At 31.3% G+C, this 14,151-nt stretch overlaps 1 long non-coding RNA gene across 1 annotated transcript; it reads right to left on the reverse strand.

Annotated features, from left to right (window-relative positions):
* Positions 1-2,110: 2,110 nt before the first annotated feature.
* On the reverse strand, positions 2,111-3,522 carry LOC122311319. The gene is made up of 2 exons (XR_006242762.1): positions 3,264-3,522; positions 2,111-2,457 (listed from the first exon to the last, which is right to left on the reverse strand). It is a non-coding gene; the product is annotated as an uncharacterized LOC122311319 (long non-coding RNA).
* Between the last annotated feature and the right edge of the window lie 10,629 nt (positions 3,523-14,151).

The raw sequence follows: 14,151 nt of genomic DNA on the forward strand, positions 1-14,151 counted from the left end.
GATCGTTCCTACTGCACAAAGAAAGGAAATAGAATCTCAAAAGATATGACGGCAGTATAAAAAAGAGAAACCTCTTTGACTAGGTTGTCGCAAGTGTTGGAAAGATAGACAGGCTATTGCTTCGAGCTTCCATTGTTTCAACTTAAAACTTGAAAGGACTGAGTTTATAGGAGATGGACGATGTGGTCACGGGGATTGGAGGCGTGGTTGGCTAGTATGAAAACCTGTAGCAGGGTTTGGACTTTGGACTGGATCCTCTGAAATTGAAACCGAGTAATTGGGTGGTGCTAGGATCCCGGTGGATCCCACCGCTTTTATCTTTTGAGTTTTTTATTTTTATTTTTTATATTATTTTTTAAATATTATTAAATATTTTTTAAAAAATAAAATATTATTAAAAAATAATTTCTTAATCACTAAATTAAAAAAAATTAAAAAAATAAAATAAAATTGGGAGATGGAACTCCCAGTGAGATTCCTATCATTTCATAAAAAGAATTGGCTCTGCCCAGCAAGGATTACTGACTGGTAAATTTTTTTAAATATATTTTTAAAATTTTTTAAAATATTTAAGAAATTACAAAAATAAAAAAAATCATAAATTCATAAAAAAAATACTTTTTTAATAATTAATTGTAAAAAAAAAAACAACAATAGGTGGAATTGTCAGTAGCCACTCTTGGCCTTCCTAAAAAGAAAATGATGCAAAAAAATAAAAATAAAAAAATGGAGTAATAGTATACACATAACACATTTTCATAATATATTTTATAATAATATTTTTATAAAATTATGTTATTTTTATAAAATATTTTATAAAAATATTTTTTATTTAAAATATAGTTATATAAAATATTATGAAAAATATTTTGTATAAATTATTTTTTATTGAGAAATAATTTGTACAAATTTTAAATAGATAAATTTTAAATAGATAAATTTTATACAAATCCTTATTAAAAAATAAAACCTATCTTAAAAAAATGTAAAAAAAATTATTTTTATATTAATATAATTTTAATATAATTTACATATTTTTATTAAAATTTGTACCGAATATTACTATTTGCCTTATTTAGAAGCAAATTGACTCGGTCAACCCAATTGAATTTCGTGTGAGCTTCTCGTAGCTCTCTACTGAATTCTACGTTTATGTCTGGTCTGTCTGTTAACGGACATCATTGGCCACTGCTCAAGGGATGGCCACTGCTTAGGGGATGCGTGAAGGGAAATGGGAGAAGAAATTTATAAATAATAATAAAATAATTTATAAACAGCAGTAAAATAATTTAAATTATAATATTTTACAAATTTATTTTAAAAAATTAAATAAAATGTTATAAAATTAAAATATTATTAAAATATAATTTTTATTTTAAAATTTAAAAAGATTATAATAATTAGTTAGAAAAAATTAATTTTAAAATAGAATCTTCCATTTTGAAATCCGATGGACTAAGTTCGTGTCATTGAACTGATTTTCCGTACTATATAAATTTTATAGTAAGTTTAGTAAAATTTCAAATAATTGGTCTCATCTAATCCTACCAAAGGTCGTGAGTATAAATGTGTAAAAAAGGATTGACCTTATAGGTGAAAGGAGACTACCTCACAACATCTCAAACTTGATACCTACTCTCAATTTGCCACCATTAGTGGTAGGTTGAGGCTCTCGTCAATGTAAAGATTTGTCCTCTTTGCCGCTTTCGGATCGGTGAAGTTGTTTGTGCTTCATGTATCAATTAGGACAACCACTAATTAGTCTCCTACTATACCCCATAATCGCATATTAATATAGTATTGAATTTCACTATAGTCTATATAAGTTCTATACTTTTTATGAGCATATATAATCAAATGTGAAAAAATATCTTTATAAGAAGAATATACGTTATAATTAATTATGTCAAAAATGTATTTATCCAAAAATAGGTTTAAATTAATAAATTAATATTAATGTTTATGTTTACTATTAAAATTTCATGTTATATTAATTTTATGTTATAAAATTAATAGACATGAATAATAAGATTAAAATTTTATTTTATATTAATTAGTAATTTAGTATATAACATCTATAATATAATGTAAAAAATTATATATATATATATATATAACATTATATAAAAATATTTTATATATAATATAAAAAGTAAAAAATATATACAGAAATCAGTTCGGTTTGGTTTAAACAGGTACTGGACTAGTTTCCAACCAGTTTTTGATTTTAAAAACTGAAAACGAACCAAACTGGACCAGTTACAGGATAGTTTGACCAGTTTTCCGATTTATTTTTATAACCCTACAAGTTGATGACAACCAATTGCAGAGAAATATGTTCCCTTGTTTTCCTTTGCTGACGGATTCATTAGCTCCTTTAGTTGCATAATTCAACAGTACATGCCACAGCCTGCGTCCAAAATTTAAGCATTGCCTTGACATCTTCCGAATGGTCACCTAGACAGAGAATGCATCATAAAGTGTAAATCTGACGCAAAATGTTCACATGGATTGAAGTCTCAAAGAAACTTAGAAAATAGTAAGGAAACAAATTCCAAAGAAGGTATATGATGGCTAAGAATTAGTTTCCGAAAACAAGGCAAGCATTTAAGCATAGTTTACAAATCTCCTCTCTTATATAATCTGTCAATATGATTTGGTATAAGAATCCTCATATTTCACTCACATATATCATCGTTTGATATGCTAAACATCTACTTGGAGAAAATAAAACAACAACTCGAAGATTAATTTCATAATGTTGCCGATAAAAAAAATAATCAGAATAGAAGAACCCCAATTCATCAATTCGACTACAAGTTACCTTGAGTAGGCTAAATTTCAAGTCTTTTTCCGATTTTGTTATAAAAGAAAAATAACTCGAGCAAAATCCGCAACTTAAAATCACAATACTTTAAAAATAAACCACGCTGCTCATCACTCCATCGAACCTTAATCAACAAAAATTGCGTGTTAACCAAAAGTTTCCATTAAAAAACTAAAGAAACCCAGAGCATTGCCAAACCAAGCGCAACCACACATACCCTGCAACCCTACAGTTCTCATCATAAGATGAAAAAACTCTAGGGAATATAGAGGTACAAACCAATAACAAGTATGAAAAATCAATCCCACAAAGTACAAACCAGTAGATGTGATGGAGAGGCACTCTAGGGCAAAAACCAACAAGTAAAAATGTTGAAATCATTACCTTGGCTTTAGATTGAAATAGATTACTTTAAATCAACAAGTAAAAATATTACCGGAGAGGATGGTTTCAGTCATGTGAAGGAAATCTCAATCGAGAGTTGTAGCTGTATAATGTTCTTGAGCCAAGCCAAAACAAAGAAAAAGATAACAATCAAACTCCAGGCGACGAGAACTGAGGGGCAAAACCAGGAACATGAAGAGAGAAACAGAGAGAAAATGGAAGGCTTAGGAGGGAAGGAAAGGGAAAGGAAAAAAATCGAGGGAAGAGAAAGGATCTAAGACCGTTGAGGGTAAAATAAAAGAACAAAATAAGCTTTTAACTAAGCGACAATAGTGGGTCAAATACGACCCAAGGTCTGTATTTTTTATGCTCTATTAGGCAAATAAATGACATTGATAGAGAATCCCTAATACAATAAGAATGCTCTCAAGTCATTTTGAATGCTTTCAAAAATCTGTATATGTAGTTTTGTTTTTAATAATTCTATTGGTTTAATTTTATCTTTCTTAAATGTCAATATTGTTGGATTATAAGGATGTCCCTCATGTTAGAGTTTATTTATTGCTAGTGGGTAATTCCATGATCTAGGTTGTGTTCACATGGTTGGGGAGGTTATTAATTAACTCCCCACCGCCACCATTTAACTTCAGGAAGTTAATTAACCTCCCAAGAAAAAACTCTTTAAATAAGAGTTCTACGTACATTAAATTAAGAGAGTGAAAAATTGAATGTACAAACAAAAAATCTCCTCTCTCTATAATTTAAAAAAAATAAAACCATTTAGATCTCTTGCATTTGAAGTTTGAAATTTTTTAGGAGATTCTAACAGCCTCTTAAGCGACGTAGATATACAAACAATAAAGTGACGTGGACTTTAAGATAAGAGAAGTTTCGGGCTTTTGGGAATTCTATTCTTTGTGATAATACAAATCAACCTTATTTAACATTGGTATTAGAGCCTATGCTACTTGTTTTCATCCATATGAATATGATTATATATTGTTTAATACTTTGGAATGAGTTTTAAAGCATGTAATTGATGATATATCAAGATTGTTTGTGCTTCTGATTTTTCATTAGAGCCTATAGTATAACATGTTTAAGGTTGAATTCTATACAAGAGAAAATTTCTTGTAATGTTAGAAACATATCTCCTAAATTTGGTGAAACTACGTCACATATAGAAGAATAAATCCGAAAACTTAATTTTAAAGTTCATGTTTGGACCTTGACTTTGAGCTAACTTTTAACAAACCAAATACTATTTTCTGGAAATAAATTTTATATGGTTAGAAAGTTGTGTTCATAAGCTTTAATTTGACATATCTTGTGCTTAATTTGGGTTTAGTATAAATAAGTTGTGACTGATTGAAAATAGGTCGTCAAAATCGAGAAAAACTAGAAATGGGTTGAGGAAGAAGACAATGAATAATAATATTTTTTTTTTTTTTTTTTTTTTTTTTTTTTTATCAATCTCACTGTTGGCCACGGAGAGTGTGAACCACTCTTACACTTGGGGTGCATTTTTGCTCACTATATCTATACACCTACATATGAAATTTGTGTTTGGATGCTGGAAAACACCAGAGGCATAGGTGATATACACTCTTTGTTGAGGAAAGTGAAGCAGAGGCAAGACAGCCTACAGAGCCAAAACAGAGCCCATATGCGTAGGAGGCATGTGGGTGCGTGTGTGATGGTTTCTGGTGTCCAATTTTGTCACGCGTGGCACGTGTAGTCTCCTATTGATATCTAAAGTTGATTCATATATTTGTTTTAGGTCGAGAGCCGAAAAAGTATTTTTTAAATCATTTTTATAAAATGCTTAAAAAAATTGGTAATAATAAATATTATTTTTTGGGACACTCGTCTTATTTTGTCAAGTCCAATTTTTTTGTGTTATATGAACACTTATATAAATTATTTTTTGTTGCATTTATTGAATTGATATTGTTAAATACATGTCTATATTGAATGTGTCCCTAGATTTGATGACCTATGAAACCCTTCTCATTAGTTGAGAATGTTGGTTTTCTATCTATTGAATCATCATGCATATCATTATGATCGGATGTTTGAGCTCCATTTTTTTTTTTTGTTTAAATAGATAAAGTTAACATTAGTAATTTTTTGGGCTCATGTGTGATGTATGTATTTATTTGTAAGTGAATGAATAAGGTGTAACTTATAAGTATATCGATGACATTTTTTTAATCAAATGAGTTTCTTTTTTCTTCAATCATTTTTTAAACATCCTTAACCATTAAGAAAAAAATATAAAAAAAGTAAAAATTCACTAATAGGCACTTCCTTAACCATTAATAAAAAAATAAAAATAAAAAAATAAAAAATATGAGTAGACATATTTGGTAGTTATATATACTATCATTTTCCATTTTATTATTTCATCTAATTATTACCTAATCATTCAAATTTTCTAAATTTCTAAATAAAACAAAAAAATAATTTGACTTTTTCAGATCCCAAACAACAATAATATTAAAAAATTATATTCTAACATTTTTTTAACTTTTTAATTTTTTTATTCAATTTTTCTCTCTCATTTTCTAAAATTTCATAAAATATTTTAATTCAAAACATTTTACTACTATTCACATAATGTCTCACTACTATTTACAGATTTCTTATCTCATTTGTGTACGTAACCAAATGAGGCCTTAGTCACTAGTACATACATTGACGTTTGGCCGAAGTCTTATTAATTTTGGTCCTCGTTGCAATATAAGGGTCGGTATGTTTTTAATTGATGTGTGCATAATATTAATTATGATCTTGTTAATTTGCAATACAGAGGTAGAAGAACAAAGAGAAAAGGACTGTCGGGTTGTTCAGACATTGGTGGAAGGTCGTCATGTAGTTCTAACTTTGAATTTTTGAGCCATAACTCGTGCATTAATAAGACATGTCTTGCTGTTGGTCATCATGTTCATATTAAATATTTCTTGGTGATCGAAGTTCCAAACATTCAAGGAACCGTAAGTTCCTACTGCTCTTTCCCTTTCTTTTTTGTGTATGGAGCTTATCCAGGCTTTAATTTACCTTTACAATATTTGACCTCAGAATCAAATAGATGTCTAATATAGGGTGCTATGGTAGGAGGCGCGCAGGATCATAGTTGATGTTAATGCAATTTTTTAATCTGAAAAATGGCCTCCGCCTACATGCAAATATGAAAGTCTAATAGAGATATTAATGTTATTGATTAAGGGAAGGTAAAAAAACAAGGCATCACAATCAAGTTGCTTCAAGGCAAAGGTCTTCATGTTAGAGCAATATATATATGGATCCATCCCAAATTGTGAAAGAGGGAATTTGATTTGGCAAGTACTGAAAACCCACACAGACAAATCGAGGGACCTTGATCAATTCGTTTATGTAGTTTTTAATGTTGGTTGTCTAATGATTAGGTTCACTCTGGTTGAACTGTTTGTCCGTACAAAATAAGTATTTATTTTTTAATAATGATATGAATATTAACAACTAACTGATACACAGTATTACTTCATTTTGCACGAGCCATTTGTTAAAACATTGTGTATATATCGGTATATATTCTTTGTAGCGCTTCCTTTTTAGTTGTTGATGTCATAGATTACAATTGTCGAGAGTGATAATATTGACTTGGCCGCTAATGATGGATGTTAAAAATATAATATAAATAATTAAATTTTATTTATTTTCACCGGCTTAACATTTTAGAGACATGCAAGTGGTTTCAGATTAAATTTATCTCTTTTATGTGATCTTTTTTTTTTTGAAAAAAAGAAATGCGCGGGAGTTATGTAACGTATTAGTTAAAGGTCCAAGTCACATATGGGCTATATATATACTCATAAAATGACTATTTAATAGTACAATTGGAGTCTAATTAATTATAAAGATTATGAATTTTTCTATCCCAAACAATGAGAGATTCCACATACCACCTATACTTATAAGTTTGCATGGTATTCTAAAAATGTGTCTAGCATTTAATCTTGTATTAATCATCCTATTTCATTTTTTAATTGCATGAGGATAAAAAAATCTAGTAAACCCAAAAGAAGCAGTACCATGGGCTTGGGAACTATCACAAGATTCTCAAGCGGACTACATAATTCATTTATGCACCACTGATCATGGTGATCGATCATGATGATATGATGGGGAGATGCTATATCAGAATATCACTTTTTTTAAGAGAGAGAGGTGGCTAAATTTGAGTGCAAGATCCGACATGCAACAGCCTCCAAATACTTGGTGTGCAGTTAATGTTTATCTCATGAATTGGTGCAAGCTGACTGGAGTGCATGATCATGAAGTATGTATGAGTAACATTATTAAAAAGAAAGAAAGAGGAAAAGAGTCTCTGGGTGGGTATCAATTAGCCCCATTGATAAAGTGTTTTGGTCTTCAAATATTTTGGGATCAGATAGAGAACGTACGTCCACCACCAAATGCAAAAGAGAGATTCTTCCGATTGTAAATGTGGATTAATTTGGTAGACAAGTTGCATCAATCGTCAAATATTAAAACGAACTAGCTTGATGTTATTGTTAATATGCGCACGATCATGTTGGTGATTACTCCAAAGAGTTTATTTTTTTAGTTCCTGTCGTTGGCCAAAGCCCATGCGCATAGATATCCTCTAAATTTGTAAAGCATATGCTTTTTATTTTTTTTAATCATGGAGATGAAGTTCTTTTATTTGTGCTCACACGTGTGGCATATATGCTTGTACGTACGTACAAAGGATGCAGGAAAAGAGATCAAACCCAACATTCTATCTATACATATACATGTGCATGGTGAAGGTCAGGACATGATCGATGATCGGTATTAATTCAAGATTCTTAGGAAACTTCGTCGTGTGATTGCTCGTGCGATCTCGAATATCATACCATCTCTTGAGGGTACGTACATTCCTTAATTGATCTCTTTTTTCTGCATGCTCGCCTTTATATATTTGCGTATAAATATTGAAACTGACTTCAACTTTATTGATGATCGATCTGTACGTGAGTATTGTTTTTTCTTTAAAGTACTTTAAAGGTCAGTACCGTCTACATGAAGCTGGACAAAGACGTTGTTAATTAGGAATATTGAAACTTTGGAGCTAGCATTTGGATCCACACATATTATTCATGCACTGATGATCTACTACTTCTGATCATTATATTTACTTTATGATCAATATCATTATTTTAAATATTCAAAATATTCGTAGCTGCGAGCTAAATCCTCTTTGTTTGATTCTTATCGCTATATTCCAAAAAAAAAAAAAAAAAAAAAGATTTTTTTGGAATAATGTCAATTTGGTGTTAATTATTTTTGGCTATGGATGATAGATATTAACAAAAATTATTGCAATAAAATTTTATTCATTTGCAACTATTATTATTGTCGGAAATAATTTATATTTATAGCAATTATTAAAGTAGCCGGAAAATATTTTACTTGACTCTTTAATAACGGCTATTTGTTGGCAACTAGAACTAGCAGATAATAACTAATAGCGTCTAAGTTATGTGTTTTTTCTAGCCACTTGACTCGCCGGAAATGAAACAATTTCTTGTAGTGATTTGGGGTTAATTATATATACAACTGATGACTTTAGTGACCGTATAAATTATGAGCGAAATTTTAAATTAGTCTTCTAACACGCTACCCTTATAGACCGACAAAAGCTAGATCATCATGTTGAGCTGAAAACAGATTTCTTTTATTTTTCAGGTAAATAAATTATGATGTTTCATGCTATCATTACAGTAAGTAGTGCATACATATGGGATGAGATAGAAAGCTTCTCACTGGGGGTGCCAAACCAGTTCGTTTCAATTCACAGAACATATATATATATATATATTATCGAGTTTGTTATATATATGATTCTAGTGATGTGATTGATCAAAATAATTAATTTATATTAAAAAAATGACGCAATCAATTATACTAATAAAATGTATAAAGAATATATAAATAACTTCATATAAAATTTTTATATGTATATAAATTTATATATGCAGGGGAGTAGTGTACGTGAGTGATTTTAGTGTAGCAGTGACACACTCTAATTTTAGTGCAAGCGAATAGCATCTCGTCACTTTTTATCTCCAACTTGATCTGTCCAAAAGATTTATAGAAATAATAATTAATAAATATATATAACTGATCATTTTGATATGTTTTTCTCACTTCCAACTTCAAATTCAAATTCCTCAGACCTGCCAAGAGCATGTAGCTCAGATGGCATGAGACCCAGCCTCCATAAGAGAGGTCTTGGATTCGATCCTCCTTCCCAATCCCCCAATATCAGAAAAAAAAAAAAAAACCTCAGGGTCTCGATCAAATTTTTGTTAAGATAAATAAACAAGGGTATTAGTTTGTATTTTCCCCTCAAAACAAGAAAGCAAAAATTCACGAAGGTACAACATGATGCATTAATTTGATCCACTCCTGATATTCCGTATCCAAATATCATTCATGATCATCACCATTTTCGCTATAAAATTTCAATGCTTGCTGAGTAGGAATCCTAGAATTAACCCATTCTCCAACTCGGCGATAACCCTCTAATTAGAGTGGAAAATCCAACAATGGATCACTAACCTTTATTGAAAGGATGTTAATTTATAGTGTAAATCTTGTTGGGGTTCCCTCTCGTGAGTGATAGGAAACGTAAACAACTTGAGTTTTTCCTACAAACACGCGTGCTTATACAACTAGAGAAATATTTTAGATATTAGAAGATTTTATATAAATAAACTTATGATAAATTGATTTAGTTTGATATGATATGTTAAATTATAGATTTATTTTAATTTAAAATAAATTTAATTTATTATCTAAAATTATATTAATTTATAAATTTAATTTAATAAAATATTTTGTGACTATAGCCATTATTCTTCGTACATACATATTATATGTAATGCGGACAAGGACAGGAATCGATTGATTGGTATTCAAGATTGTTGGCGTTGGACCTAACCTGACAAATATTTGTGATTGGTCGCTGTTGTAGGAAAGTGCCGGGAATACGTCATTCGTCACTAATAGGCCATTCATATTTTTCGTAAAGCTCTCTTGCCAACCTTTATTTGTGCGTTGAAATCGACTTCAACTTTATTCTCCACGTAAGTAATTTTCTAAGTACGTTGTAGTTGTATGTAAATATTGAGTTAAGTTAAACTATATGAATATATATAATAGTAAATTAAGATGGTTAAATAAGTTTTATGATGTTAATTTAAGATAAATTTAGATGTATTTTGATGTTAAGATAAGTTTAGTATTATTTGTGAGAAGTTGAAATTAGTTGTGAATCCTATGTGTACAAAGTTGTTGAGTTGAAAAATATTACAGGTTCCACGTGTAAAAAAGTTTTAAATTTAGATTAGTTTAGTAATTTGAGAATTGTATATTTAGATGTTAGACTCAGTTTAAAATTAGACTGAACTGAATTAATTTCAGTTTAAAATTAGACCTTTGTCCATTCAACTTGTTCACTAGACTGTATGGCTTATCTGTAAGTGATTAGAATCTCATCCCCTTTAACTGGTAGTGCATATGTCACGTAGCCTGCAAAACGTGTCAGTACACGTTTCTCTCGTCTCGACATGTTGGTTGTTATTGATTCAGGTTGAAGTGGAGCTACTGTGACTGGACTCTCAACCTTATATTGTCCATACTCTCCCGAATCTTTTGAAGTAGTAAACTCCATATTCTGCGAATCATCTGGTGTTTCGCCATCATGGCTGCCTTCATTGGAATCTTTATGCTTATGTGACTTAAGCATATTAGATTCGTTAAATGTAACATCTCTATTGATGATTACCTTTTTAGCCTATATACATTAGATTCTATACCTTTTTACACTAGTACTAAAGTATAAGAATTTTGCTTTCTTGGTTCTAGGATTAAACTTACTTTGTTTAGCATGATAGTAAGCAAGATATCTAAAAACGTGTAAAAAGTTATAATCAGTAGCATGTGTACCTTTCCACCATTGAAAATGGCTGTCTTCTCGTCATTGACAGCTGCTTGTAGTTGGTTGATCAGGTGTCAAACATATGTTATGGCTTCAGTCCAAAATTGTTTACTTAAATTCAACATCCAGTAACATACATCGCACTTTCTCTAGCAAAGTACGATTCATCCGTTCTGTCACATCGTTTTACTGAGTTGTTCCTCGTATCGTGAAGTGTCTGACAATTATTTCTTTCCAGCATACTTCCATGAAGGGGTTTAAAGTGTACTCATCTCTATTATCATATCCATTATCAAATCTGAGCTGTTTGATTTTTCCACAGGTTTGAGTCTCAATCATTTTCTTCCAAACAAGGAAGATGTTTAGCACTTCATCTTTATTTTTCATCGTATACACCCACACACGACGAGAATAATCATCTACAAAAATTACAAACCAATGCTTATCTCCCAAATATGCATTTTTTGTAGGTTTCCAAATATCGGAGTATACATAGTCAAGTATCCTCTATGTATTGTGTACAGCTGTGACGCTCCCAACTCCTAAATACGGACACTTGGAAATCGAGGCGTTGGGATGATGACAACACATGTCGCGCATCCCATCACCAAGTGCCCAATGTGTGTACATGCAACATGTGTACATAAAAAATAACTCAGCGGTAATAAAAAGTCTTTCAGCTTAGTACCAGAATTTTGTTTAAATACAAACTTGCTTAAAACAAGCGTAATAAAATACAAGAAGTTTAACATTGTCACAAATCCAAAATATATAAAATAAAAGGCAAGGGAAATATTTTCCAACAATACAAACAACTTCAACTCAATCCTCCGGTGGAGCCGCCTCCTCAGGCTCAGGCTTATCCTCCTCATCTTCATCAAAATCTACGGTACCGCAGATAAGCAATAATCTAAATACCCACAAGATAAAAATATATTAAAACTCAACAATATGTATGAATAAGATGCCATATACATATGTCCCGAAAATCCAAACAAAATAATCCTTTAAACATTCATTTAAAACATTTTCTTCGCCATTATCCAAGATAATGGGCCAAAATAAGAAATCCACATTTTTTCCAAAAAATGGTCTATGAAAAACCACTTATAAAATTTTCCTAATTTTTTCAGAAAATGGCCTACAAATATCTTTTAATCAAAACTCGTCATTTTCCTACAAAATGGCCCATATCCAAGTCTCAACTCAATTTCCATTTTCATTAACCAAATGCACCATGACCTTCCATAGGGGTCATCCGCACACCTTGGCTCATTTCGTCACACCATGGGTAACAACCATGTATGTGACTTCGTAATGAGCTATGTCCAATTTCGTGCCTAGGGGCCATGCAGTCAGTACGAAAGCGTTACCATCCCGTCTGCTCCCGTTGTAGCCCAACGACAACCCAAGGGACGTCACTCAGTATATTATACTCCCGAGTGACCAGAGGAGCTCCACTGAGATAATATCTAATCTCGGCTTAGGGTCGTGATACACACGCACCCAAAAATTCATTTACACGTGAAAACCCAGTTTTCAATATCCAACACATGTACATGCATGCCATTATGTGAAAAATCTAAATTTTCCTTTTTAATCATGAACATGCATGCTCCATGCAATGCACACATTAAGGCACAAAATATTAAATAAATCTCAACATCAACCAAACATAAAATAACTTCATCCTCAAATTCATCCGACCCCTGAACTCTTCGGATTCAGTCCAACACAACCAACCAATCATAAATTATTGTTAAAGAAAAAATATATGTAAATCTAAAAAGAAGTTTGAAAAATACTTACAACGCTATATATTACTTTTTGAAAGATCAATGAGTTGTAAAAAACGGAGGAAAAGAAATGTAACAGTGTAAACATTGTGGCAATGGGTTGTAAAATATCCACTTTTTAATAGGGACTAACCAAGACTTAGGATTGATAGAGAATAACTTAGATATATTTATGAAGCTAGTGGAAGTGGGGGTTGGCCATGGGTGGTGGCGAAAACGGCAGTGGAAGTGAAAAGAGGCTAAAACGGAATTGAGCTCGTGGGAGTTACTTTGTCGACTGATCAAAACTGGAAATGGGTGGGTTAGGTTGGTAAGAGGTCGGTGATGAAGGGGTAAAGAAGTGGTGACTGGAGGTGGAACGACAACGGTGTTGGAGCACTTGAACGCCACGGGTTGGAGGGGCTCGTGCGGCTAAACGGCGGCTCAGATGGGATTGAGATTTGGTGGGGAGGTTCATCAGCTGGAGGGGAGTCGAAAGGTGGGGGCGTTGCAGTGCACGACGACGATTCTGGGGCTAGACGAAGGAAACGGGTGGAAAGGGAAGAGAGAGGGGGTGTCGTGCAGGGAGAGAGAGACCGGGGAGAAAAATGAGGAAAAAGAAAAAAAAAAGGAAAAGAAAGAGGAAAAAAGAAAAAAGAGAAAAAGAAAATATGGAAAAAAGAAATGAGGTCCAATCCCACCTCTAAGGTCCAGAAACTGATTCAACAAAAACAATTTTAAAAGCTATAAATTGAATAAAATAATTTAAACACAATACCTTGTTAAAATATAAAAAATAATTAGTAAAAACTAATAACAAAATTTAAAATCTAAAAATAAACTAAACTAAATTAAAAAGTAATTTAAACACAAAATAATAATTAATAATAAGAAAGCATCTCAAAATAAATTTCACAACTAAATAAATCTAACTAAAATTCAATAAATTTAAGATAAAAGAACTAATATTTTAATTAAATTAAAATACTCATTCAATAAAAATACACGTAAAGATGGGATATCACAATAACATTTCTGAAATTGATCTGCCTCTGTTTTTCCAATACACAGTGTTCACAGAAAGATAATTTATCAGTCTTGATATCTTTGAATAAGCCTTGTTTCACTAGTGTTTGCAAAATTTTTTGTCCAGCATATCCCATACGCATATGCCA

Source organism: Carya illinoinensis, chromosome 5 (genome assembly GCF_018687715.1).
Source record: "Carya illinoinensis cultivar Pawnee chromosome 5, C.illinoinensisPawnee_v1, whole genome shotgun sequence".
Classification (NCBI taxonomy): domain Eukaryota; kingdom Viridiplantae; phylum Streptophyta; class Magnoliopsida; order Fagales; family Juglandaceae; genus Carya; species Carya illinoinensis.